This window comes from Aythya fuligula, chromosome 14 (genome assembly GCF_009819795.1).
Source record: "Aythya fuligula isolate bAytFul2 chromosome 14, bAytFul2.pri, whole genome shotgun sequence".
Classification (NCBI taxonomy): domain Eukaryota; kingdom Metazoa; phylum Chordata; class Aves; order Anseriformes; family Anatidae; genus Aythya; species Aythya fuligula.
This window is the reverse complement of record NC_045572.1, coordinates 14648481-14674577: the sequence shown is the minus strand read 5'-3', so window position 1 is coordinate 14674577 and position 26097 is coordinate 14648481. Positions and strand designations below refer to the sequence as shown.

The window sequence follows — 26097 nt, the reverse complement described above, 5'->3', positions numbered from 1 at the left end:
CTAGGTTTAAAAAAGGTGTCAGCTGTGCACTGCCAAGAAAGAAAAACTTATCCAGACTGGAACAGACACCCAGGTATGAAAAACTGAGAAATTTGCACTGCTACAGAACACCTCAAAGGGACATCATCTGAACAATTCTCACAGTTTTCACTGCTGCTTAACACAGCAGGGAAACCAGCATAAAGACTGAACATTTTTTAAAAGTCTTTTTACCATTTTCACGCAGGTGAAACAACCTGGATGCCCTGCAGTTGTCTCCTGCTGGCTGTCTTGCCCCAGTGGAGAAGGTGACCAGAGCCAGCAGGCAGCTGGCAGAAATGGTTGGCTTCAATCAATTTTCCTGCGTGTGTTTACACATCTGTGTTTGAGAACTTACACTGACGAACACTTATCCTGTAAACAGAAAGTCTTACTATGAAGACTGGAATCTTAATAGTGGAAAAACTGTTTAGAGTATTAAGGAGAGACGCCTGAAATCCAACCTTCAGATCCTTCTTCATCGCGCTCTTTTCCACTCTGTCCACTGACACCCAAGTCAAGTGAAGACACTGGACTTAGGGGCTGTGCTCTCACCAGCAACACATTTCTTCCTGGAGCCCACATCCTCTGCTGGGAGAAGCCCAACCTCAAGCTTCCAGTTTGTCTGCCTCGAACCCAGCAGCCTCACTTGAAGCACGTACCATCTAAACACTCTTATCATACCCCAGCATTAAAGTTCTCATACAAACCGTATTTTTCTTCTACAAGCAGCAAACTACATTTCGACTGCTATAAATACAGTATGTTCTTTGGTTCACTCCTTGGAAAAATGTCAGGTTCATTTGTCATGTCTTAACTTACATTAGGCAAGATTTCCAGTCCCAGATTTCATATATATAATGTATACAAAAACAGATTGAAGAGGAAGGATTAAAGAAGCAACATTATATCGAAGCAATTTAAACTGATGCCATCCTGCCTGTATAGAGAGGAAACTGAATTTGAAATCCTGTCCTGTTTCTTCTTATCTAATTTAGATTCTACATCAGCCACAAAAAAGGTGAGACAGGCTCAGCAGCTCAAGGAAGCTAAGACAACCAAGCGAGTAAGTGCTGAACCCAGAGAGACAGCGACTGACATTTTACTGTAAGAAGAAGTACATGAAAAATTTAGAATTGATGTTTTATTCCAGAATTACTCTCCTTTTAATATATATTTTAATTGTATACACGCACACGTTTCTTCTGGATATTGGATATAACATTCGGCAATTTTAAAGTCATTTTGTGAGAAATGCATAACTAAAGATGGAGAAGAAAGGAGCGTTTGCATACTCAGCTGCACGCAATACGATGCACATGCCATACAGACGCCCAGGAGAAACACACAGGCAGCCTGACTGGCAATGAAAAAATACATGATTTGGCTTTTGGCAAGTGAGCTGTATCATTGTATACAGACGTATTCCCGGACTTATTAAACCTACTATTAACTTAGCAGCTAATGCTGGCTCTTAATTGTTCACGCGTTGTTAAAAATACAGACCGCACTGGGGGAAACATTGCTACCACTGCCTACACAGCAGGGTGCACCGATGAGTTTGGAGAAATTGAAACCTTCCAAGAAAATCAAGAGAGAGGCAACTTCTGTCTGATCAGTTCTGTTACGGATCGCAGATGATCAATTCTTATAACTGAAATCTAGCTTCCAGCCCATGGCGGTCTTTTGGAAAAAAACAAATTAAAATCTGTTGAGACTGAAGACTGCCCCCCGAGGAGATGAAGGGAGCACCCTGGGACAGGCTACAAGCCTCAACAAAGGAGGCATTTGAAGGCTGCTGCCCAAGACATAAAACCAGTGGCCAAACGCTGACACTCCTTGCAGATGGTCATGCCTGGTGCTGGCCTTTTGCATGCAGGGGATTCCCGTGGCACTGAATATGGCCCGTCCATCAGGTGCTCTTATTACATACTCTGCTTCTTGGGTAGACCCAACACCGCCCCGTACATCCCCATGCCAGCAGCCTCCTTAATCCTGTTGTAGTGTAGATAGGAAGAAATGTAACCGTTAAACATGGCTGAATACTTCTCTCACACCCCTCATTTTCCTCTTGGACTTCGTAACTTATATGACAAATTTCTCTTTTCCTTTAGCCCTGTGAAACACATCCATTATTTTTGGTCAGAAGTATTAGGAAAGAGTTAGCGTGTGTTTGAATTATAAAAGAATTATTTATTTATATAGATATACATATATTCCACACAGTCTTTCGTTTAACCAGCGTATTTTCATCTCCTAAATTGAAATAAAGAAAACATGGCTTTGTTTCAGATTTTGAGAAGAAAATTCACTTAGAGTTCCTACAGCAGTCCACAGCTCAAGCCATCTGCCTAATAATATACCCACAGTTATAAATGATTCATTAAGAAATATGTGGGGCTCCTGAATGTCTCTGCCACACACTTCCTTGCTGCTTCGAGCAGGACATTTAACTTCTTTACTTCCATTTCTCCACCTCTGAACCCTCACAACAACAGTCTTACAGGATAATTACAAGGGTTGATTTGTTGGTTTTTGTTGTTTTTTTTTTTTTTTTTCCAAGTGCTTTGAATTTGAAAAGCTTGAGATGATTGCCTAATGCTTTTTTTTTTTTTCTGATATTTCTCAGAACACCCCCAAAAAAGCCATCAGGAAGAGGAGATTGCTTTTAGGCATGATCTCAACACCAGAGCTTTCGGCAGCCAGGCAGGCAGCGGAGGGGCACAGCTCCAGCAGCATGAGCTTGCCCGTGCCCTTTACCCAACCTGCCCCAACTTTGTGATGACATCAGAGAGCATTAGAGTTGCTGCAATTTGCTGGAGAACACCTCTGGATGACCAAATTAGAAATGCCATATCATCTGAGCAAATTGGTGCCTTTCTTTTGACACAGGTTACACCAGAAAGACCTGAGAAAATTCTGGGGTTCTCTCTGGACATTTAGTCCAGGCGATGCGAAAGCAGGATTCAGGCTCTCGATTATCAGTCCCCTCCAGCTCTGAACAAAGAGCTGTGGCTCTTCTTCTGCGGCTGCTTCATGAACTAAGAGGTTAAAAGAAAGTGCTAGGGGCAGAGCTCTCTGCTGCCGTGCTCACCACCCACCCCAGGAGCTCTGGATACGGAGCAGCACCTCCCCTCACCCCCCTCTGGCAGCCACTCGGAACTGGGTGGGAACCCAGCATCCTCCCTGGGAAGTACCTGCAGGTCTGGCAAAGATGCAGAGTGAACTGGTACCTCCTCCCCTCCTCTTCTGGGACTTCCAAATAGAAACTGAAGTGAGTACGGGAATATTGCTAAATAATGACAGCAGCTGTGACTGCATCCTGTGACTTATACAAATTAATTGCAAATGGTTTGCCTTTGGAATGCACCAAACTGCAGCGAAAAACCTAGAATATCCCATTATTTCCCAAAGCAGAACATCCCCAGGCCTTCCTTCCAAGAGTTTTCAGATCCCAGCTGCAAATTACTCGAGTCAAGCACTGCTTAGCACTCATTAATATGCATTAAAGACTAGAGCAGAAGACACTTAATCAAAAGGAAACTGCAGATCGGAGAATCAAAACCTCGGCTAAGGTTAGCAAGGCAGTTATTTAGAAGTGAAAGCCACAGGAAAAAACTCATAAGGAATGCAGAGAGTGCCTGTCCTGCCTAATTACGACAAGAGTTATATTGATAAGGCACAAATGAGTCCGTCCCAATACAGAGGGCGAGGGTTTAGGGCTCCACAAATCTCTTGTGGGGCAACAGAGCTCCTGAGCCACCCCAAAGACCTGCCAGGCTCACGAGGACCCCTTGACCTACAGATATGTGTAAATGCAGTGACTGCACAGACCCTTCTGTACCACTCAGCTTTACAGGACGCTGTGATCGGGTGACCACCTCCCCCTGGGACCTGCTGCCGATGCCAGACCCCACCGCTGGGATGGGACCACCGGGATTTCCTCGCCAGCTCACCCCGCACTGCAGAGCTCAGCAGTGAAGCAGGTCTCTTCTCCAGCCTCCTCGGCCCCTCTCGTGTTTCTAAAGGCATTCTTTTAGTCTAACTTGACAGAAAAACCGCCTGGCATATTTAGACTCGGCAGAAAACTCCAAGTTTTCGAGCATTAGCTCCCGTGGCTAATTAAATGTCTCACTGGTTCTGCACTCGGTGAGCGACTTAATTGTCTCCTCGTTCCCATTCCCATCGCTGCTCCCTGTTCTAGGCTGTAACGAAGCAACCCATCTAGCTGCTGCTGCACAGCTCCAGAGCTTCAGCCCATCCTGCAACCGCAAGTTTAATTAATGTTCATTTTCTTCCTCATTAGTACTGCTTTACAAAGTTTCTCATTGCCATATAAAGGCAGATTTACTTCCCAATCTCCAAGCACACGACACAGACAGAAAGCTAAAATTAAATGTTAGCAAAACTGAAATTAATAATAAATAAATTTTAAAATTTTGAAGTGTCTGCTTGGTTAAATCCATAACACAGAGTGTTGCACAGACTCTTGGAAACAGTATTTCTGTAAATAGAGAACGTTCTGTTGCTTTTTTTTTGAGTATTTGATTCTGAAAAAGGTAACTGGCCACACAATGTACCTGTGCATGACCATACCCTAAATACAGTCCTGAACTTATTCCCCTTATATATATATATTAAGTTCGGACTACCTGATATTTAAGCTCAGAAGTTGGTTTAGGAGCCTGCACTCTGATGTCAGCGAAGCCCCCAGAGGGGAATTTGCAGTACGGGACCCTCCCAGCAATCAGTTCTCAGAGAAGCAGAGACAGGAGATTCGTACTTCACTGTACATTTGCCAAAAAATATTTTGTAGATGACTCGAAAGAGAAAAATATTTACACCTGCAGGACAGCAGATCAGACAAGGTCTTATTCTACTTCTATTCTGTATCAATGTGCTTGTACCCCACATAAACTTGATTGCTGCACATTTGACTAAATGTGCACTGATACGACACTTTCAGCAGAGAACAAGAAACCAAACTGCACATTCTATTTTTATTTATATCCTTCTCTAGGCCTTAGAGCCACAAGAACATGCCTTTTCCAAACAGCAACAGGCACGTCCTCCCAGCACTGAAGTCAGGTATGGAAATATTATTAAGTTCAATTACATTACAACAGACCTTGTGCATAAAGAGCCCAGATGACTGGAGCGAGATCACCCAGGAAGTCTGGGGTGTGACAAAGGACACAACACAGACCTTGCAAGCTCCTTCCAGCCCACGGGGGATTCCTCAACGCTTTCAGTCCTGCAATGTATTTATTTTCAGTCATAAAGTACATTGATTTGGGAACAGACATGCTTGGCATTTTATTTCCATTTATCTTCATTCATATAGATAACAATGAAAAAAGACCTTCTTATATCATATTTGCATTTGATGCTTTGAGTACGTCTTGAACTCTTGAAGCATTGCACGGCAAATCCACCTTTCTCTGAACTGAATGGAGGCACTGAAGGAATTGCATCAAATATTTGGAAGATGTAGCCACTTATTGTGCTATATCCTGCTGCTGTCCTATTTATTCAGGCCCAGGCTGGGTGGGGAAAGGGAAAAAGATTCTTTTTTTAATGTGTATTTTTTATTACTGTCAGCCTAAAATTAGTATTTTACAGCTTTTTTTTTTTCATTTTTCCCATTAAGTTCCTTTATTTTCCACACTTTTTCAAAATAATTGAGAAGGTAGGGGAATAATTATGTATACAAATAGGAATTACATAGATTGATAGACAGGCAGAGCCTGCTGGGCAGCCATAGGAAAGCTGGATGTTTCTTAGTGACCTTATTTATCCTCTGCAGAGCAGGGTTAAGGGCACGTTTTTAATGCACTTTGGGATCTCCTAATGAAAAGCAGCACACAAGAGCTATTCATACTACGAGTGCTTTCATGACAGTCTGCTTTCTTACGGTCCTTGCAGCACAAGGGAGAAAGAAAACCCATCCATCCACGTGTCCGCTTCCACTGCTACCGAAAATAAAGTTTTGTCCACAGAGCCCAGGCGAGCCACGACACAGCTGCAGGTGTGATTAACAGCAGCAGTGGGACAGATCTGCAGCCCATACAACCCGAGTTAACAGAGCCCTGTTAGTTTACAGCAGATGAGGATCTGGGCCCAAGCCGTGCATTTATATGGAATAACTCATTTTGTGTTTTCGAGAGCGGTTTTTGTGGTTTTCGAAGAGACAAAACAGCGAGACAGACTGCGCCTCTCATTCTCACTGAACTGTGAAGAAAACAGACACGACTAAAGCAATAGCAGCACATTTCAGGACAGACACAAGTGTTCCAGCCACGATGTCTCGCTTTAACCGCTGGCCGACACTGAACCCATTGCCTCCCTACTCCCTGTCTCTACGAGAACAGCACCAAGATCTCACTTGGGCCACTCAGTGCCTACCTCTGGGCAGCAGCAGGTGCCCCAAGCACGGCTCCCTTCAGTGAGCCTCCTGCCTCTGCCCCCCACCACTTGCTCCCACTGCGCTGGCATTTGCTTACCCCAAAATCCTGGGAGTTCAAGAGAGGGAAGCTGCGTTTTCAAAAGGTTACATTACACACACACAACCACGGCTTTCTGCAGAGTTATCTGTAGCAGACACAGAATGCAGCCTGCAGAAGTGTGGCAGAGACTTGGAGGAGGCAGATTCACAGCAGATGTCCCTGACGTGGTGCAGCATCGCTCCTTTGGCAGGTCTGCTCCCACCTTTCAGGTGCCTCCAGGACCACCAGCAGGAGCCTCATCTCCAGAGTGAAGCTGCCAGACCTCTTACAACTCCCTAGCTGTTTAAACAGAGCCCAGCATGGTATTTTAACTAAAAGAATGCACAAGCAAGAATGTTTTGGGAAGTCTCTAGGTCTGAGGTCCGCAGGTCTGTGTAATTCCAAACGGGAAAGAGGTGAGTTATTAAATGGCTGTTAAGAACGAAAATGATAAATGCAGCAGATCGCGCCGACTCCGGGGATTGTAAACTTGATTGCTGTTGTTGCAAGCAGGGAATAGTAATTGCAGTTCTCTGCAACAGAGTTTCTCAATTTTAATCTTTCAGGGAGGAAAAGCATGAATATCAAGTCCATGAATTTGCTAACAGCGAGATCCAAAAGGATTAACTTTCCCATTTTAACACAAGGAACCATTTGAAATAAAGCATTTCTGAGGTCACTTTGACAAAATGCATAGCTGAGTTCTACCCTCAGCAATAAAAATGAATTGACATTCTGCAAGAAAACAAAACCAGCCCGACTGGAGAGCTCTTCAACTCAAATTCTCACAAACTGGGGTGGTTGCTACACAAGTTTTCTTTCAAAAATATATTTGCTTAAGGCACAAATCACCACCCACTGAAGTCAACGGGTGTCACATTCATAAATCTCAAGGCCAGGATTCATAAATGAATTCATAAATATTAAAGCAGTTGAGTCTGACCTTCTGTGTAAGACAGGCCAAAGACTTTCACCAGAGCCTCACTGCAGCCTCCCCAAAGCAGCCTTCATCTCGAATGCAGCAGGGCTGGATCAGATCCATCAATGGGTACGAAACAGAGGCTGGGGCTTTGCTACGGTAAACAAGATAAAAGGATGCAGACCAAACACTGGAGGAAAAGGGGTTACTATATTCAACTTTTCTCTTTTTTTAATATACTAAATCTGAGTAGAAACTGTAGAAACTTAGCATTTAAAATAATTCAAAGCTACTATATTGTTTATAAATAATAGAAATCCCGAATCTTCCCTCGAGAAGATGGCACTGCAGCAACATTTCATATTCCAAAGGAGTACCGGTGCTGCAGAGCAAACTCCAGCACAGCAGTGCCAGCCGGCCAGGGCCTGGGCCATCGTGGCCTGCTCCTCCACTGAGCTCTCCCCGTGTCCCTCAGCAGCCCCATGACCGTGCAAGCGGGTTCAGGATCCTCACCCCAAAAGGCAGTCCTATGAAGACGTGCACTGGGACAGAATCTGGGTTTCCTGGTCCCCACATTCTGGCACCAGCACCTCCAGTGGAAGCCGGACCCCCAGGTGCAAAACCTCACCCGGGCGAGGGGGTGCACACCCCCCTGGCCCCATTCCACCCTGCTCCAAACCCAAACCAGGCCATAGAAAGGTCCAGGGGTGGTCTTGTGCAGTTACCCACAGCTTAGAAATCAGAGCCATGCTCTGCTAAACACAAGTTTTACTTAAATTTAATGCCTGTAAGGCCGAGGGGAAACAAAAGCTCCAGAAGCTTACTAAATCTGGCACTTGTTTTCCTTCCCACATCCCACAGCCAGGCTTATTTTAACCTTCCTGCTCTTCCCCTGGATGGGAGGGACAAACCTGAAAAGCAGTTATCCAAATGAGAGCTTGAAACCTAATGAGAGATGAGCTTTCAATTTTATCCTGTGCTCAGTTCTAGGCTTCCAGTACAAGATGTCAACAAAGTGCAAGAATCAGTACAGAAACTAAAATAATTAATCCCTGGAGGAACAGGCTTATTACGAAGGATTAAATCAAAAAACTAATGTGCACTATTTGTCTATATGACAGAGGAAAGGAGGCATATGATAACTCTCTGGCATTTGAAAGCACAGAAGAATAAGAATTGCTGATAGAGAAAAACTTGGATGTATTAGGAAAGAAACAAAAAAAGCAGCCACAACAGAAATTTGGGGCTGAAATATTACAGACAACCTCACGCAGCCTAAGAAAAAAAATCACCTCAAAAGCCTATCCTTAAGAATCTTTACATTAATATTTTTGATTCTTTACATTGCATTGGTACCTAGAGATTAAGGAAGATTTAGGTGCTGAATGATAATAAATACAGGCCAGTGGGAACTTGGCTGTAGGGGAAGAAAGCTGGAGGCTCTCCATCCCTGACTTCATGGGCCAGCCACAACAACGGATGCCAGACAGACCACCCAGAGACAGCCTGAAGCTGCCTCCTTGCTGCTGCAAGTGGAATAAGTGCAGGTAGAAGTCCCCTGGAGGGGCAGGGCTTATTTGCACTCTCACATAAACAATCACCATTCCTTACTGCAATTAATCCATATGGTGATCCATACGCCTAGAGCAGAAGTGGCAGATCCTGCAGCATCCAGAGGGTGTCTGAAGAAGCACTGGGAGGAGCTGGTGCTCATGGTCACTGATGTTCTGGGTGCCACGTTGCAAGCTGAAAGCAGGGGTTTTGTTGTGGCACTGTTCTAACAATGTCCAACCCTTGTGAAAGGATGAGTCAGAAAGGCAGTGCACAGCTGAGAAAATAAGGTATGGATTTAGGGGGTATGGAAACAAAGTTTGGATTCACAAAGTATTGGGGAGAAACTCTGGAATTGATGAAATCTGTACAAGAGAGAACAGCTCCTCCCATATCATCACTGTATTGCATACTGAAAATGCTGTAAAGAGTATTTTAAATAAAAGGAGAGGAAGGTGCAGAAGGGTAAATGTTGATGTGTGCTGATATAAGAATGTATCAGACACAATGAAAAGTCTAGGGACACTAACAGCAGGATAGGAAGCACACAGGAACAGTGAAGAGGAGAGTCTAGGATTAACTCACATTAACCAGATCAAAAAAGAATACAATAATTTAATCCAGAAGGATTCTAGATGTAAATAGGAAAACAACTGTATAGGGTAATACTACCAACTGCTTGACAGGGACAGCAACATCAGCTGAGCTACACTGAGGGAGAACAGAAGGGCTACAAGGGCACGAAGCACGCAGCAAGGGGAGATGTCCACTACTCCCATGGATACTGGGCATCGTTAATGATTGCTTCATGAAACTCTAAGACCAAGGCTGCGAAGAGAATGCAGCCTTCGACTGTGTGAGCAGAGTGGTTGAACTGTTACTGTTGGGGCTGAAAAATACTCTGTAGTGCTGAGCACAACCTGCTTGTGTTCAATGTCCTGGCAAGAGCAGCAAAAGCTGTAATATTTCTACTGCGGTGCTTGCTTTCGAAAAGGATAACTATGCAAGGATAAAGAAGCTTGTTAAAGAACTGAATGGGCACCTAAAAGAAAACCTCGTTGCAGGTAGCACTGAACTATTTAACGACAGTGAAGGCCCAGAGCAAATATACACCAGCCATCAAAAGAGTTCAGAAAGAGCAAATGGAAGTCAGCACTGCTAAACAGCAAGGCAAGGGAGGGTTATTCGAAGAATACAGGCATCTTTCCAAAATAATACAATAAAATAATAGTAATAATAGTAATAAAAAAAAAATGAAGCAGAGTCCAAATTAGGAAAATTGAAAGGCTCAGACTAACAGATTAAATGTAAAAACACAATACAGGCAAGCAAAAAAAAATAAAAAAGAGTCCAAGGAATAACTTGCAAAAAGCATAAAAACTAATCAAAAAACCCTTTTTGAAATAGATCAGGAGCTGAAAACTCGTCAGGGAATCTAAGTCCAACAGATTATCAAGGTGTAAAGGAGCACTCAGAGGCAGTACTGTAACAGCAAAATTAAGTGAGCTTCTTCAAAACAGGCTCACCTTGAGAACCTGGAGGAGGCCCCTATGTGGGAACTTTCCCGTCTAAAGTTGCACTGAGAGATCTGTCTCGAGCTGAAAGATCAAATGAAGAGGTTATAGAATAAAATCTACAATAAGAGGTTACAGGACTCCATACTGACAACACTTGGAGATGAAACAGTCTAGCTACTGCCTCAAAACTACTTCAGAGCCAGGGGACCGAGCGCAAATAAAAACGCAAAGCCAGCTTTTAAGAAGGGCTGCACAAGAGATCTTGGGTCCAAAAACCAGTAAGCCTGACGGGCACTGGGGGCCCTGCCCAGTACAACACGCATCTCAGCTGTGGGAGCCCTGGAAGCAGGGCACACCTGCCAATAACTGAAGCCCAGAAGGGTACTGATGCCAAGACACCAGAGATATTCGGTCACTGCTGACCAGCTCTGGAGACAAGTTAAGGACTTTGACATCTGGTCTAGTGTGCTACAGCCATTCCCATGATCCATTCTTGATCACCTCCATTTTTCACATTATTTGCTGTGCTTTTCATGATACTTTTCTCCACCACTCCCTCCAAGGCTCCAGCACCTAATATAACATTTCATTACTATCTGAATTGAAGAAGAATATTCCCTTTGCCTAGTCCTTAAACTATGTTTCCAGTAACCATAACCTTTTCATCAAACTTCATGCTCCACAGCAGAACTTAAAATATTCACCTGTACAGACAAAACTCTACAGGATCCAAGCCCAGCTAGAAAACTGCAGAAACATGAGAAATCAGTAGGTGTTGACACAGAAGGGAGGCTGTAAATATTATTTTATTTTAGAAAATAAAAATCACCTATATTCTTTGGAATAAAGTTAAGAGTGGCTGATTTCCTCAAAAAACAGAAATGAAGCTCCAACCTCTTTGCAGCAACCAGCAACCGGATAATCAGGAGCTGAACACAACACACACAAAGTCAAATGGAGCCCATGGAGGATGCACTCCCTGAAAATAACAGGGTATGGAAAACAAATGTAAAGAAAAAAGCATAAATCAGTCAGTACACCTTTCAGTACTACTAGAAATGGGGTTATTTACCACGTGTCAGTAGACTAGCGTATTCACACCAGTAGAGCTGGCTTAGGGCCACCACATTCCGGTGAGTTTACACATGGCCTGTGTTTATTTGGACAATCCTATTACAACACAAGATAGATACTAGGGGAGTTCTTGAAGAGGTGGTTTCCATATTTTGCCCATCATCTATAAAACAATGTGGCTTTGTTATTTAAAGTTGCCCGTAAATCTCATAAGATTACTTTATAATTAAACAGACTATTAATTTAGGCTACTAGGCAGAGAGAAAGAACATCTGTAGCTCCTGAGCCAACAATGCTAACAAACTTCTCAAAGTCGATTGTCCAAATGAAGTTACCAGGATCATGAGCTAGGAATGTGGAACAAAGGAAATACGGTGGTAAGAAAGCCAGTTATCTCCTCTTACAAATGCAAAAAAAGACAGTTTTCAAACGAAACTACCAGATCTGTATGAGCTCCACCACTCAAACCTGTTGGTTGCTGCAATCATCCCTCTAAGTCCTGCCTAGAGGAACAACAAGTACCCAGCAGGGGCACAACATCGCTGCCCTGTGTCTCCTGAGGACACGCAGAACGCTGCTGAGGATCCCACTGGTGACACGCATCCACCCAGGACAGTGACACAGCCCAAGTGCAGGGCGCAGAGGCTCCAGCCAGCTCATCGGCAGTGCAGGCAGATGGATGAAGACACCGGAGGCAAGTCAAGATGTGGCGTGTGATCAGAGAGCCACTGAGGTTCATGGATGACAACTTCCAACATTTCTGAAAGACTACAAAGGAGGTCCACAACACCCTGACTTTTCCACTTAATTAGCCGCTAACTACATATCTGGGTTAGAGAGAGCAGCATCAAGAGCCCAAGAGACACAACTCAGGAAGATCAGGGAATGAATGCATAGGAAACTGTCAAATGGAAGCTAACACTAGCAGAAAAATAAATAAATAAAAAACTAAAATGCTTTGGCAGGAGCATTTAACTAACCCACACATCTTACAAAGTCCTAAATTAGCTCCTGCCAACTCACGTGAGAGATGGATGACTATTGCTACAAGTTCAATGAACATTTCCTCTCCCTCTACAGTCAAAGTAAACCAGCACTTTTCTTTTTTTTTAAAGGATGTTTGAAGATGGGATAAAAAAAGACAAGACAGATGGCATTGTTATTCTGTTATACAAGTCAGTGGCATGGCTGCATTGAAAACACTGGATTCAGGATGCCCGCAAATGCAACCAAACCAAAATGTTCCTATAGAAGTTAAATGGGAATGATCAGAACCTCAAAAATCACTCTTATTTTAGCAGAGAGACTGAAGACGTGAAATATATTTTCCTAATATGAATGAGAAAGAGAGGAAAAATATTAATGGTGCATTAAGGAATACCCGAAAGTTGTCTCTTCATTTCTTCATGAAGAGTAAGAGCCTATCAATTCAATTAAAACATGATTTCCCCTGCCTCCCTCTGCCTAAACAAAACACAGAATAAGTCCGTATTTTTCATCCCCCAGCTGACATCTTATAGCAAATTAAAGGTCTTTAATACAAACAGTGAGAAGCCTCAGAAACTCCAGGGTGCCCTAGAAAGAACAGAAGCAGGTCTGGTCTTCTTGGTCTTGGACTCCTGCCAGACCAAAAGATTTTGTCAAATTAAAATGCCCAGATGATCCTAAAGAGAAAATCTCCCGTAGTTTATTTTTTTAAAACTAGTGATATTACTTCATATTTACAGGTTGAGTTTATATTGGTACGGTTTTTGTTTTTACAAGCCCATGTTCCAACTGACCCTGCTTTCACAGTACTTACACCTACTGTGACAGTTTTACAACCTGTTGTAGCTGCCCCACGCAACACAGCCAAAGCCAAGCTGTTCTTTTGGTAGCACCATCAGGTTTCATAGCTCTCCTTCAACAGGTCTGAAATTCTATTTAGGTTCCTCATCTCTATGGAAACCGCGAACCCTACGGAGCCTCACGGCACCGTGCTGGAAGAAAACAATCCCATTCCCTCAGCGAGGAAACTGGAGGCAGGCAAACTGGGTGACTTGCCCGGGAACCCTGTGGCAGAGATGAGAAGCTGTCCCCAGATCTCCTGAAAGCCAAGATCAGAGCGTGAACCACGAGACACCCTTCCTCTCCTACCAGCAAAGCCTCGCGCTCCCAGCAGCTCTCAGCATTGGAATCGCTTCCGACCTCGCCACGGTTCTCAGCTTACAAAGCAGGAGCCTCGAGGGATACGAGGGATACGCCGTTCTGTGCTCTGCCCCTTTGCTACTCTGCTGTGATGAGTGTCCCTCGGAAGAATCCTCTCTCTCAGAGCTGCCTCGGAGCCTCCTCTGCTCGCTGCCAGCGCTGCCACCAGCCCAGGCCGGTCGCCGCGTTGCGCCTTGGAGCTTAACGCAATTAAGAGTTTTGTGGGACTCCTCTGAACTCTGGGGAAGCAGGAATTTCACCAAGCTATAAAAGTTGTTTTAAAAAGTTTTCCAGATTTTATCATTTTTCACAGAGTCTGCAATTCTCCTTCCTGGCTTTTTGAAAAATGACACGCAGCTGTGCCCTGGATCTCAGCGGGGCCTCCTGGCAGCCGGCTGAGGAGGCCAGGCCCGAGGCCGGGGCCGAGGCCTCACCCCGAGCCCCCCGGCTTTGCTCTCCGGACAAGAGGGACGAGGCCACCTCACCACACAACCCGGTACAGCACCACAGGCTCCTGCCACATCACAGCACTTCTGAACCCATCAAATAGCTGTTTTGCTCTCCCTGAGTAGGATCAAGGTGAAAAAGTGAACAAACGCGTGAAAGGAGATGGGGGAGAAACGGGAGAAAGCCTGATGAGCGTTGCATCGGACCTCCCCGTTTAAGGCAGTTTTCTTTCTCATGTTTTTTACTTTTTGTTTTGTTATTTTTGGTCTGTTCTGGAGTTACCCAGGCTCCTCACAATTTTCAGCATCTTATTTTCACATCCATCTTTTCCCCGGATTCTGAACATATTTTCTGCCTTTTCCAAAGAGCTCACATTGGGTTTCACGTCGCTGCAGAACAGATGGCACAACGCTTACATTTTCTTTACCAAATGGACAAACGCAACTGCTTTGTTCCTCCCCTCGCCTCTGCACTCAGCAGAGGATCCATCCTGTCCCCACAAGCCAGGCAGTGGCAACGCAGAGGCCAGGGCAGCCCACAGCGTTGTGGGATCGAGCACTCACCTCGCTCCCAAAGCAGAACCCAAACACGGGTGGCTCAGGTGGCCACAAAAATAGCATCTTGCTGTCAGCAAGTGCCCAGCTTCCCTGCAGATCTAGAGGAATAATAAACCTTGGGAAAGCATGAGAGCACAAGGGGAGGTAGGGAGAATGAGGAGCACAAAACGCTGGCTCTCCTGCAAGAGCCTGAGGACAAGTGCTGTAATTTTTTGCCATATTTCAACCACTTAAGCAGCCTTCAATCAGTCAGAATTATAATATGTAGAAGAAACCTGTTCCATCTTGGAAAGCCAGAGGCCACTTAGCTTCATGACAGCAGACTGTGATCAGACCCAGCTTCTTGCACAGAGCAGCAAGGATTAACCCCTGGCCTGCCAACTGCTTCTCCTGTGGTGGCAGACAAACACAGCAAGTGTTCTCTGAAAGTTTTATAAGGTGGCAGATGAAACAATCAGTCTGCTCCCTGAAAATCCAGTGTGCTCCAGAGCTCAGATTCCCACTGGGCTGACACTGGGCTTGCGATCCTCAGCACACTACGTGTCTGGGATGTCTTTGCTGTAATGGCCAACGTGAATACAGACAAACTTTTAAATATACTATAACATATCCTTGGTTATAAATCCATCAGTATGTTCACAGGCGCTAAATGCTTTTAGCATGAACCAACTTGTTCACCCACTCACTAACCTCTACGTTTACAAGTGTGTTGTTGTTGTAAAACCAGTGCTTCAGAAATGAGACCCAGCTACCCAAGATTGCTCCTTTCTGAGCTGCAGTAATCTCCTACCTTGGGCAAAGAGGAGAAGAAAAAAGAGGGCAGGAAAGTGGAAACCAACATTTTTCATTCAAATATTTTAAAAGGGTTTTCCTACAGTTTTTTCTATTAATTTTATAGCCTTTCCAGAGGAAAAGAAAAAATAATTCTAGTTCCATCTCTTAGAAATTGAGAACTTATATTTCAATTTCACTCTCTACAAACCCCTTCTTACTTCTCTCAAGAGTGAAAACTTTTCTTTTTTCCACACTTTAAAGATATATTTTTTTTAAATAGCACATTTTACAATTAATTGTATTTGAAAAATAGGCAGAACTTCAGCTTTCTTGCAAGCAATTACTGAAGTGAATCATATGATTATGCAAACCACAACCAATATTTTGGTGCCAAAATACAGCTCTGCAGAGAGATGTATAAATACTGGCTAAACCTTGGAAAATAAAGGTTACACAAGGAGATAACAGAACTCTCAGCAGCTACTCAAATTTCCGTCCTTTTTAATTTCCTTGGAAAGGAATCAATTAAGAAACAAACATTTCTTCAGCTCCTGCACCATCCTTTTCATTGCTGCTGTCTTGTGGAGGGAACTAAATCACACCTCAAAAACTCTCCCAACGTTTCATTTCAGAAAGCAAAGTCACCCGGTATGGCCAGAGCTCTCAGTGCTGACTCAGCTCCTCTGTGCCCAAACAATTAGGGGGTTATCAAAGCAAAAACTCAAGAACTACAAAGTTCAGGTAGCAGCAATTGGTCTTTGGCACTCTTTTGGGACTGTTCTCTGCCTCTTGTATGTGACCCTCCAACAATCACGGCACTCAGCACAAGTGAAAGATGTGTGCAAACAGAGGGCTTTCCTAATTCACAAGTGATTCATAGGGGAAAATTGCTGAAAGACATTTACTTTTAAATCCCTTTTTGTACTCCACCAAGGTAAACTTAGGCATTTGTAAATTTTTGTTCAGTACTTGTACAAATTTAATATATGGCTAAAATTAACATGAGGGACTCTTAGCTATACCTCATTAAAAAAGACCTGAATTATAATTAAATATTTGTATGCATAAAAAGTAAGAAGACTTGCTTTTCAAACCTGGAACCAATCTTTCTTCGGTGAAGCATGCATGCAAAGTACAGCCAGATACTTCTAAAAATGATAGCTGGGGTCTGATATTAGGAGGCCCCTTTGAATATAATGGGGGGAGAGAAAAACAAAGAAACAAAACAAACATTAAATTAGAATATCAGTACCACAAACCATCTTCTCAGTGCAAATACATACACTGATCAGTTTAGACTGTGGGATCACACAGCTTTATGTCAGTACAATATTTTTTAAAAGCAGTTGATTCATATGGAAAATGTGTGGATAGAGCAGCTTAGATATAGACTCACCCATCTGCCACCTTCTCCTCCAGTATCACTCACTGGTCATGCTACACCTGCAGCTCTTCCTACCAAGGAAGGGATCAACCACATTCTTAATTCCTGCTGGAAATGCCTAAACCAGGATGTTGGCTATTCTTTATATCAAGACACAGGCCTATAACAATGATCTTGTACACCACATTGTGCTCAAAAAGCACACCCTGCATGCAGTACACACCTGTGTGTGTCAAATTGCATTTTACTACTACTACATAGAAGAAGATCAGTGAGTTACTTGGCTGAGTTTTTCCCTGTTTCCACTGATCTGTTCTGCATCTTTTTAGTTGAGCGATACAGATAAGACATAGGGTCTTTTGAGTGAGCTACTATTCATAATAATACATCCAGGTTTATTGGAATTTGATCTTCCTTTCCTTTGATCCAAACGTAAGGAACTGTGCACAGAAAAAATATATGGACATTCGTATTTTTGTCTTTTCATGCATGTCAGACATCACAGTGTGCCTCCCCTACACACCCCACATAAGTAGGTATAATGTCAAATTAAAAGAGGTTATGTTCATCTCATCTATTATTAACCAAGGATCTTCTGAACAGATTTGAGTATGTGTTTACTCTGTCAAAACCTACAAACTGCAATCTACACTTAAGAGCAATACTACACCTACGTAAGTGGAGAAAAAGCAGGAAGAGGGTTCTGCAAAGCAAATGAGCAAATGCTAAATAGATGCTATTATATTGCTCTGACTGTTGCAGTGCAAAAGGGAGAATAAATATTGAACACACAGCACTATCACTTAGTTTTTGATGAAGTAGTTCAGGACTAAAGAGTTAGGCATTACATAACCACTCAGCCCACAAAGAACTTACAATCAAACTGCAACCCTGCGCATAAGGACTAGATACAAAAAACATGAGTGGGGTAAACATCAGATGCTAATTCTTTCTGATTACCTGCCAAAAAGCAGCAGCTGGGGCATCTGAGCACACGTAAGTCATCTAGTTCCACATGTGTGCAGAGCAGAGCCTGCGCTGCTGGGTGCTGCCAGAGCCCAGGCACCTGCCTCGCTCTGCGTGTGCGCAGCCAGGGCACCGAACCCCGGGGCTCGCTCCATATGGGAGGCACATGGCAAGCTGAGGGCACAACCATGCACAAAATGATGAAAAAGCATCATAGGTTCCAGCAGATTGCTGGTTATCATTTCGAACGCAACAGAAGATCCCTGTGGGCAGTGCTATTTCGAGAAGTCTACCTGGCAGGGGAGCAGCTGAGCTCGGGAGCACGTGCTGCTCGTTTGTGCCTTCCTCCAGCTGCCCTTTGGCTGCTCATCCAACGGCTTAAAATGTAGTTGAGGCACATTACAGAGATGTCTTCAAGTTCTTCCTGGATTTTAAATTTATAATGAACATCTGATCACCGAGACAGAGAGGCAACATAGCACAGGATGTTTCCTAAGTTCAGCATCACTTCCCAGCTTACCAGAGCCACCAGTCTCAGCACAATGAAATAAAAAGTTGGCATCCAAAGCTATTACAGCCAGTGAGACTCACGTAAGCAACATGCAGATTGTCAAATAAACAGAAGTATTATACATGTCTAATGCCTTTAATTTTCCATATTGCAATCTGGTGCGTTAATAAAGCCCATTATAATGGGTAAAAGAAAGATTGAAGCAATTTCTACACATTAGCGTGCTTGGAAACTATGACATGAGCTTCAAGTTTTGAGGAAGTGCAAAGATTCACAGTTCTCATTAGCTGAGCAGTTTTGTGAAAATTATGAAACGTATTTGCAGGCAGCTAATTCTTGCTACTGGGTGACTGAATCCATGTTGTCTAAAAAAAAAAAGACAAAATCAAAACAGAAATCTACTTAGACAACATTTGATAATCTACAGGCCTGGCATGGACTTTTTCTGACTCATTATTAGGAAAGAAGTGGACAAAAAGAAGTCAGCTCCTCTTTGTTCATTCCAAAAACTTTAGGCCTAAAAGAAGTAAATAGCAAGCCCGGTTACATCCTCATGATGGAAATGGGCTTCATATCTTGGTCATGATGAAAACCAGAGTTTAAGTTTAAGGTTAGGTACAATACAGGGAAAAAAAATCCACTGTTTACATTTGTTAATGAAATTGCTTCATCTGCCCTCTAATGAAATAAAATTTGGCAGAACAGCTGGCCAGAACAGGAAATTCTGGCAAATATTGCAATATTCTTGCATGCTGATGAATTAGAATACTCTCAAATCTTGGGGAATCCTTTCAACAAACGAAAAAAATTGACAAGTTTTGATAATCTAATCACAAAATGGACAAATAAGTCCTGGAATTTCTGTGTCCAATGTAACAGCTGAGCTTCTGAATGTCAACTGTTCACAACAAATTGCTTTGGGCTGAGCTACAAAGTAAGGATTGCTGACAGAAATTATTTGGTGCATAATTTTAATCAACAACCGAATTCGGACAAGTTATGCCCTATTGCCAAGCAATTCATAAATAGAAGAAGGTGACATTCATAAAATAAATTACTCTTTATGAATTATTCACCCTATTCTAATGTCTTTTTCACGATTTCCAATCTGTTCACTAAACCCTACTGTGAAAAGTTCAAGACCATACTCATTAAAATAAACTTAATGTAACCGAATCCTGAAAGAATGTATACATGGATCAGTTTTACAGAACACGGTGCCTTATCTGCAGTTCAAAAGATGTACCAACACCTGGATTACAAGTGGTACCCTTCAAAAGAAGCTAAGGATATCTGAGTGTGACCTACTGACCTGCTTCAAGACCAGCACAGATTAACCTTAAAAGACATCGCCCCTCCTCTAGCAGTGGCTAGGTGACATAAATCTCAGGAGGAAGCTTTGATCATAATAACCCTTTTCCCTTGCCATGTGAAAGAAAAGGCCTAAGGTAAAGCAAGTGAGAAGCTATGAGGGAGTAAACTCTCTGTGTCCTGATCCTTGCCCTGCCCTACAACACTGCCATGGTCTTTCCTCTGACAAGAGCAGGGAGGAGGTGTACAGGCTCCTGAAACAGCAACTCACTTGGGCCACGCTGCCAGGAGGCGATCGCAGCCCCTCCAGTGATTCATGAATGCAAATCCTACAACAGAGGCAAGCAAACCAAACATATTCGCTGACCTTTGCCTGGGGAAAGCTGTATAGTGATGAATGAAGAGGGCCTGGAGCTGTTGCTATCTGAATTACTCACCATGGAGAGTTCATTTCTCCCCCATTAGTAAATACGAAAATATGCAGTTTTATTGGCAGCCAAATAGCCAGGCTGTAGTCCTCAGAGGATAATCTGGCAGTCGTTCCTGCAAAGTTTCTCCATTTGGTTTGATATTAAGTTAAATAAGATATCTCAGATCTCTCTCATAACAGTCATCTGGTGTGTTCTCTCCCATGTATATTAGGAGGGCTGTTTTCCCGAAACCTAATGTATCATTGTAACTAGCATATGTCAGGGAATTGCAAATCAGCCCGTTACAGAGCAGCGCTGCCGTCCCAGCCCTGAGAACAACACACAGTATGTCACCAGAGGACAGAGCGGCGCGCGCTGCTGGGAAGCCGAGCACACGCTGCCCCAGGCACGGCCTGGTGGGATGGATGGGAGGAGACCCAACATGCAAACCTCCAGCATTTTGATTCCTTCCCAGAGTCTTAGCAAGGTTGTTGAGGCTTTGCTGGCACTTCAAATGAAGCTGGGGAAGCACACAACAGCAGGAAAAGAAACACGAGGCAGCACTCACGTGGAGCCTCTTCACGTCACCTGAATAAACGAGAGGGGCACAGGTAGGCAGCTGGCTCGGGAGGTACCTCAGAGCCACTTCTGTCCCTCGGGGCCATCAGGAAGGAGAGAGAAAAGTGTGTGTTCACAGAGGGATGAGGACGAATGAAGCGACGCTTGGTGCCTTGCCACGTATGGGACACAGCAACGGCACCAGTGGATGAGGGGTGGCCCCCAAAGGCCAGAAGGTGGCCCCATCCATGTCCTGGGAGATGTGTCAGCATAAATAAGTTATCCCTGCTGTCAATTAAACAAGCACACCTTCCAGATCTGACTTCTCCATGAATCTCAGAAAAGTTGCTGTTTCTTTTTTTTTTTAAGGAAAATTGAACATTTACATAGATATTTCTGAACAAAATAAGGGTTTCTGTAAGAAAAAGTATTCTTTTCAGAGAGAAAATTGACCGAGAACTTCCAGCTAACCCTAACGGATCTACAGCTGTGCTCCCTCTGCTACGTCACCACCTCTGACCCTACACAACCCCGATCACCGTCCTGCAGCCAAGAAACATGACTAACGTGCTGGGGAGTAATCCCATGACTCAAAATCCTGGACACCAACCTCTCAGGGCAGCATGGTATATCATAAATACAGCACGTCCTCAGAGCTGTGCTGATTTATGGACCTTGTGAACCAGGAGGGACTGCAGAGGCAAGAGGAAATGGGCCCCATAAGTTGCTGACCTGGTCCCTGCCCTCTCTAGCTGCTCAGTGCTGGCCTAACACCTCAGAAAACATTTTCCATGGCATCTCCATGGACCTGCAGCTGAAAATTGCTTAAGATAATTCCTCTAATTGCTGTTGGCAAGAATGAACGTAGGATGGGAATGCCCGTGGCTCAACACAACATGGGGAGGGAAGGAATGAAGAGATAGGAAATCAGAAAGGGTGAGCACAACCTACAGCAGGGAGCAAGAAGATCCCACAGCAAGGACCAGAGGGGCCCAGAGGAGAAAAGAATTTCAACTCACGTCACAAATTCTTTGACACCCAGCTCCCACCAATGGAAAGGGAAACATATACCACAAGAAACGTAAAGTGATGAAAAATTATGAGTGAAGCCACAAACGTTGTTCCAAGTTTCTTCTTTACCACGTACATGCCTGTAATTTGAAGGCAAGGGAGAGAGGACCAAGCCCATCGCGCTGTTCTCCGAGATATTTATCGCTGCCTGGCTGCAGCGGTACAACACATGCGGTAAGAATGGCCTGCAGCAAGCGAAAACTCATCTGCAGTTCAACAGCTGCACCTTGTTTTCAAGATGAACAGAAACAGACAAAACGCATTTTGTGTTATTTGAATATCTACATATAAAAATATATCTAGTAGGTAAAGGAAATCGAAATCCAAAGCACCAGCAGACTGCCAAAAGAAAAAAAGTGGTATTGCTGCTGGCTCCGCCAGGAACTATAAAAGATAGAAATGGAAAGAAAAGGAGAGGAGAAAAAATATAAAAAGAAGAAAATTAGCATATAAATTGAAACCACATACAGGATCCCATATGTATAGCATGCATTCCAGCTCATGGTACAGATCTGCCCTGTAACTCACAGCTTCAGGTCAACGCTCTCCACTGTCATGTTTCCCTCTCAGAGATGTTATGTGAGGTGGCATTTAACAGAGGACTTCTCTACCAGCACCACCAGTACATCTGGGAACCTCTAGACCAAGGACTGCTGACCTCAGGTGCAATGCTTTCGGCTCTACGGCTGCCTCCTGGAGCCAGCAGCAACCCAACTGCCAAGGGTGCACGGGGTGGACCACCCTGCTTGCAGAGTTCAGGCATTGCTGCAGCTGGCTCAAAACCAGGGCTGTGGGCATCAGAAGTGAAAGGAGATCTCAAATATGTATAAGGGGGAAAAATTTGTGAGATGTTTCAGGTGCTTGGAGTGGTTTGGAACAAAGCAGCAGCTTAGCAGGCTACCTAGCAGACCTGGGGGCTCCACAATCCAGTGCTAGAAGTGCGAGCAGAGAAAGCAGAGGTAAATGCATTAGCTAATGCCACAAAGTTAATGCACATAAATTAAAGCTCATTAAGCTCTGGGGAATATGATTATCTGGAGTGGGCATTTACTTGCCATAACTTAATCCCAACCCCGAAGATGACACGGAGCAACTCTGCCCACTTCACTGCCAGACAAGACCACTCCAACAAAGATTTCATATGCTCTAGCTAAGTCCCAGCAACTTCATAATTTCAGTAAATTTTTATCAGTTTTTTGGTTCTTCAAATAAACAACCCTCAAGCACTGCTATTGTAGCCTTCAGATTTCTTTAACATGTAAATAAATCAACGTATTCCAGGGCAAAGAGAATCTGTTCGGGGCTTCAAAATGGAACTACTTTATGTCTGTTATGAGCCTCCATGTACCTACAAGTGGGTTTTTGGCCTTGGCCATTTTCAGGACAGAATAAATGCCTGATGGGAAAACAGATGTTAGCTGATATGATCAAGCCCTTATTCCCAACACGCAGTAACTACCGCTCATTTACATACAGTGCAACCCAGCTCCCCCTGTGATCCGCAGAAACGCGGCGCACTGACGGCTCGAGCTCCACAGCTGTGTTTCTTCAAGGAAGAGGAGAAGGATCAAGAATGTGAGCACGCAGAATTCCTCTTGGTAGAGAGGCAACAAAAACAAGATTGCACAGTCTGTGAATTCAGACTGATAACTTCAGGTTTTCACAACCATTTTTCCTCTCTTTGCACCACCAAAATCAAATGAACCCGAACACAGTTATAAAGTGGCCTTCCTAAAAGCAGGATCTGTTTTCTTTAAATGCACAGAGCTCTACCATCTTGCAATACATGGAATCTGCAGCCTTTGCACTTTAAGGGACATTAATTCAAATGAATACAGTAGCATACCACTACCATATATTACCCTCTGTTTTTACAGATGTGCATAGTTTTCAGATTCAAAGATAAAACAGTGCAAACCTAGGCAGGAGAATTAGGCACACAGACCCAGTCTGCGTACAGGTATGAAATATAAAGCAGGAACGACATGCTGACAGGACTTTTCTCTAGGGAAAACTAACACTATCAGAGGGCAGAGCGTGTGGCTTGAGAACATCTGAATGGCTGAACACAGTTTCCTGTTTACAGAAATTAATAGATTGGTCTTTTCCAAGGTTTGGGTTCAGTACGTGACGTGTAAATTCCATGTGACTCACAAATCCATTGCAAATGACCAAGGAACACAGGATTTTCCATCCCAGATCAGAACTTGGGTCCAGCATTTTTGTGTAATGGTGATTTCTGGGAAGGGGGATAGAAACTCTTAGACACTGCAATCTTTTCTCCAATCCACCCTTCTAAAGACATGTGAGACTGGTCTGCCTTGGCAACTCCATTTTGCAGGAGCAAGCCTGGGAAAATGCAAACCAGATGGAAACACACAGTTCTTATGGAGCATCCTAAGAAACATGCAGTATCTTATCAGTCCCAGGGTAATGCCCCTGCCATAGAGCTCTTATTTCTCCTGCAGAATGGTGAATGGTCTTATCTGCTCCATTCCCAATGTAGGGGCTGAATAAAAGCAGGAGGACTCCTCTACCAATGGTAAATAGTCCATGCATGTTCCAACTGAGAAATAAGAAAGGTGGGAAGCAAACTCTTACCACCATGGGAATTGTGTCTAGGGTCTGTACTCAAGGAAAATATTCGCATCCACCTCCACTGAAATTTTAAGCCTCATGCATGCCACCAAAAAAAAAAAAAAAGATTAGAAAAGCCTCATAGCTTCATCTGCCACTGAGGCCAAGCACTATTTACTATAAACAGGAACTCTTTGATGATTGCCCCGCTACCAGAGTGGAAAAGGCATGCTCCCAGCAAGGACGGGCATCACACTCGCTAAACACTAATTGGAGGAATCCTCTGCTGGCTGCTTTCGCTGGCCTTGCAACCTCTTCGCACACAGTCCAAACACTCCTTGCAGGAAAGCTGGCAAAAGCCCCAGAGAATTACAAAATGATGAATTTTGCTTGGACAAGAGAGATTGCCAGAGTTAATTATGAACCATTATTTAGACATATTGGTGAGGAAGACATAACAATCCTCAATACTCAGACTTATTATCAGGCCTGCCAAATTCAAGTCTCCGGGTACAACACTGCACGTAGACCAAGAAATTTCTCCAGAAATTGGCATTGATGAAATTTTATGAGTAAGCAAAACATCCCATTAGCAAGGGGTCTATGAACATCCATTACCCAGAGCAGCAGTAAAAGCATGGAACGGAGCAGCCCACATGGTCACTCTTGCCCTGTCCCAATGACACGGATCGTGAGAACCTGATTTTCAGCCACAGAAAGACCCAAGAATGTTGATAGCTTGGGAAAAAGCTCAAATTTTGCACTCTTAACTAGAGGGACCTGGGAAATGATTCCGCATATTGCCAAGAAATTAAACCAAATTTAATTCCCCATCTTGGGCTTTTTTGTGTCTTCTCCATTTCTTGCGAATCAGTCAATATGCCAAGAAAATATCTTAAAAATATCACAGCGAACACAAAACCCATTCTGCTAAAGCAAATGGTGAGTTAGAAAAATAAAACATTTTCTCCAGTGTCTGAAAAGTTTCGGTGCCAACTAGCAGAATATGGGAGAAGCAGAATAATAAGAAACCGAGTAAGGTTAATACATGGAGGGTAACAGGATATTTGGACGATATAATAGAGGAAAGCTACTGAGAACTGCATTAATAGCAAAGATCTGATCCAGTCTTAACAGCAGTAATGGGGGGTGATGATGGGACTGTGGAGAAATACACTCTGTTTTCCACACTACGGGATGAGTAAAATGAAGTCTGTGCTCACTGGGGCAGCCAGATGCAGAGCTTGCAGGGATGTTCCTCAGGAAGGATGCTAGAGAGACAGAACAGCAGCGTACGTTAGCCTGCTGAGTGCAAGTGGGCACCCTTGGAGCTTCACAAGCAATAACATAACAAATGCTTTCAGTAAAGTGAGACTCGGGGGAAGAAAACCACTCAACATCTGTTGAAAGATGTCCTGTAGCTGCTTCTCGAGAAACTGTGTAAGAGTAAAGCAAACAAGCAGCAGTGTTTTCCAGAATACAATTCCTACTTCTAGCGAAGTGCGAGTCAGGGATTTCCCGAAGCAGAGGTGATGACTGGGAACTTACCAGTCCTCAATCAACAGTTCTTCCATGAACTGTCCTAAAAGGAGACAGGCTCCTGGCAGTCCCCATCCCACTCAGGCAGTCCAAGACCACGATTCCATTTAGTTCTCATACTGCTCTACCAATGGTCCTATCTTCCAGAAGCTCGGATGAGAAAAAGTTTTGGGGAAATGCTGCACATCACTACGACTCACCAGCTGTTCCTCCCTAAATGCTAACTTCTTTAGCAGGGCTG

At 43.8% G+C, this 26097-nt stretch overlaps 1 protein-coding gene across 1 annotated transcript in view; it reads right to left on the bottom strand.

Annotated features, from left to right (window-relative positions):
- ADAMTS2 (ADAM metallopeptidase with thrombospondin type 1 motif 2) overlaps positions 1-26097 on the bottom strand; it is a 177223-nt gene that overhangs the window by 114456 nt on the left and 36670 nt on the right. The gene's annotated exons all lie outside the window — the stretch shown is intronic.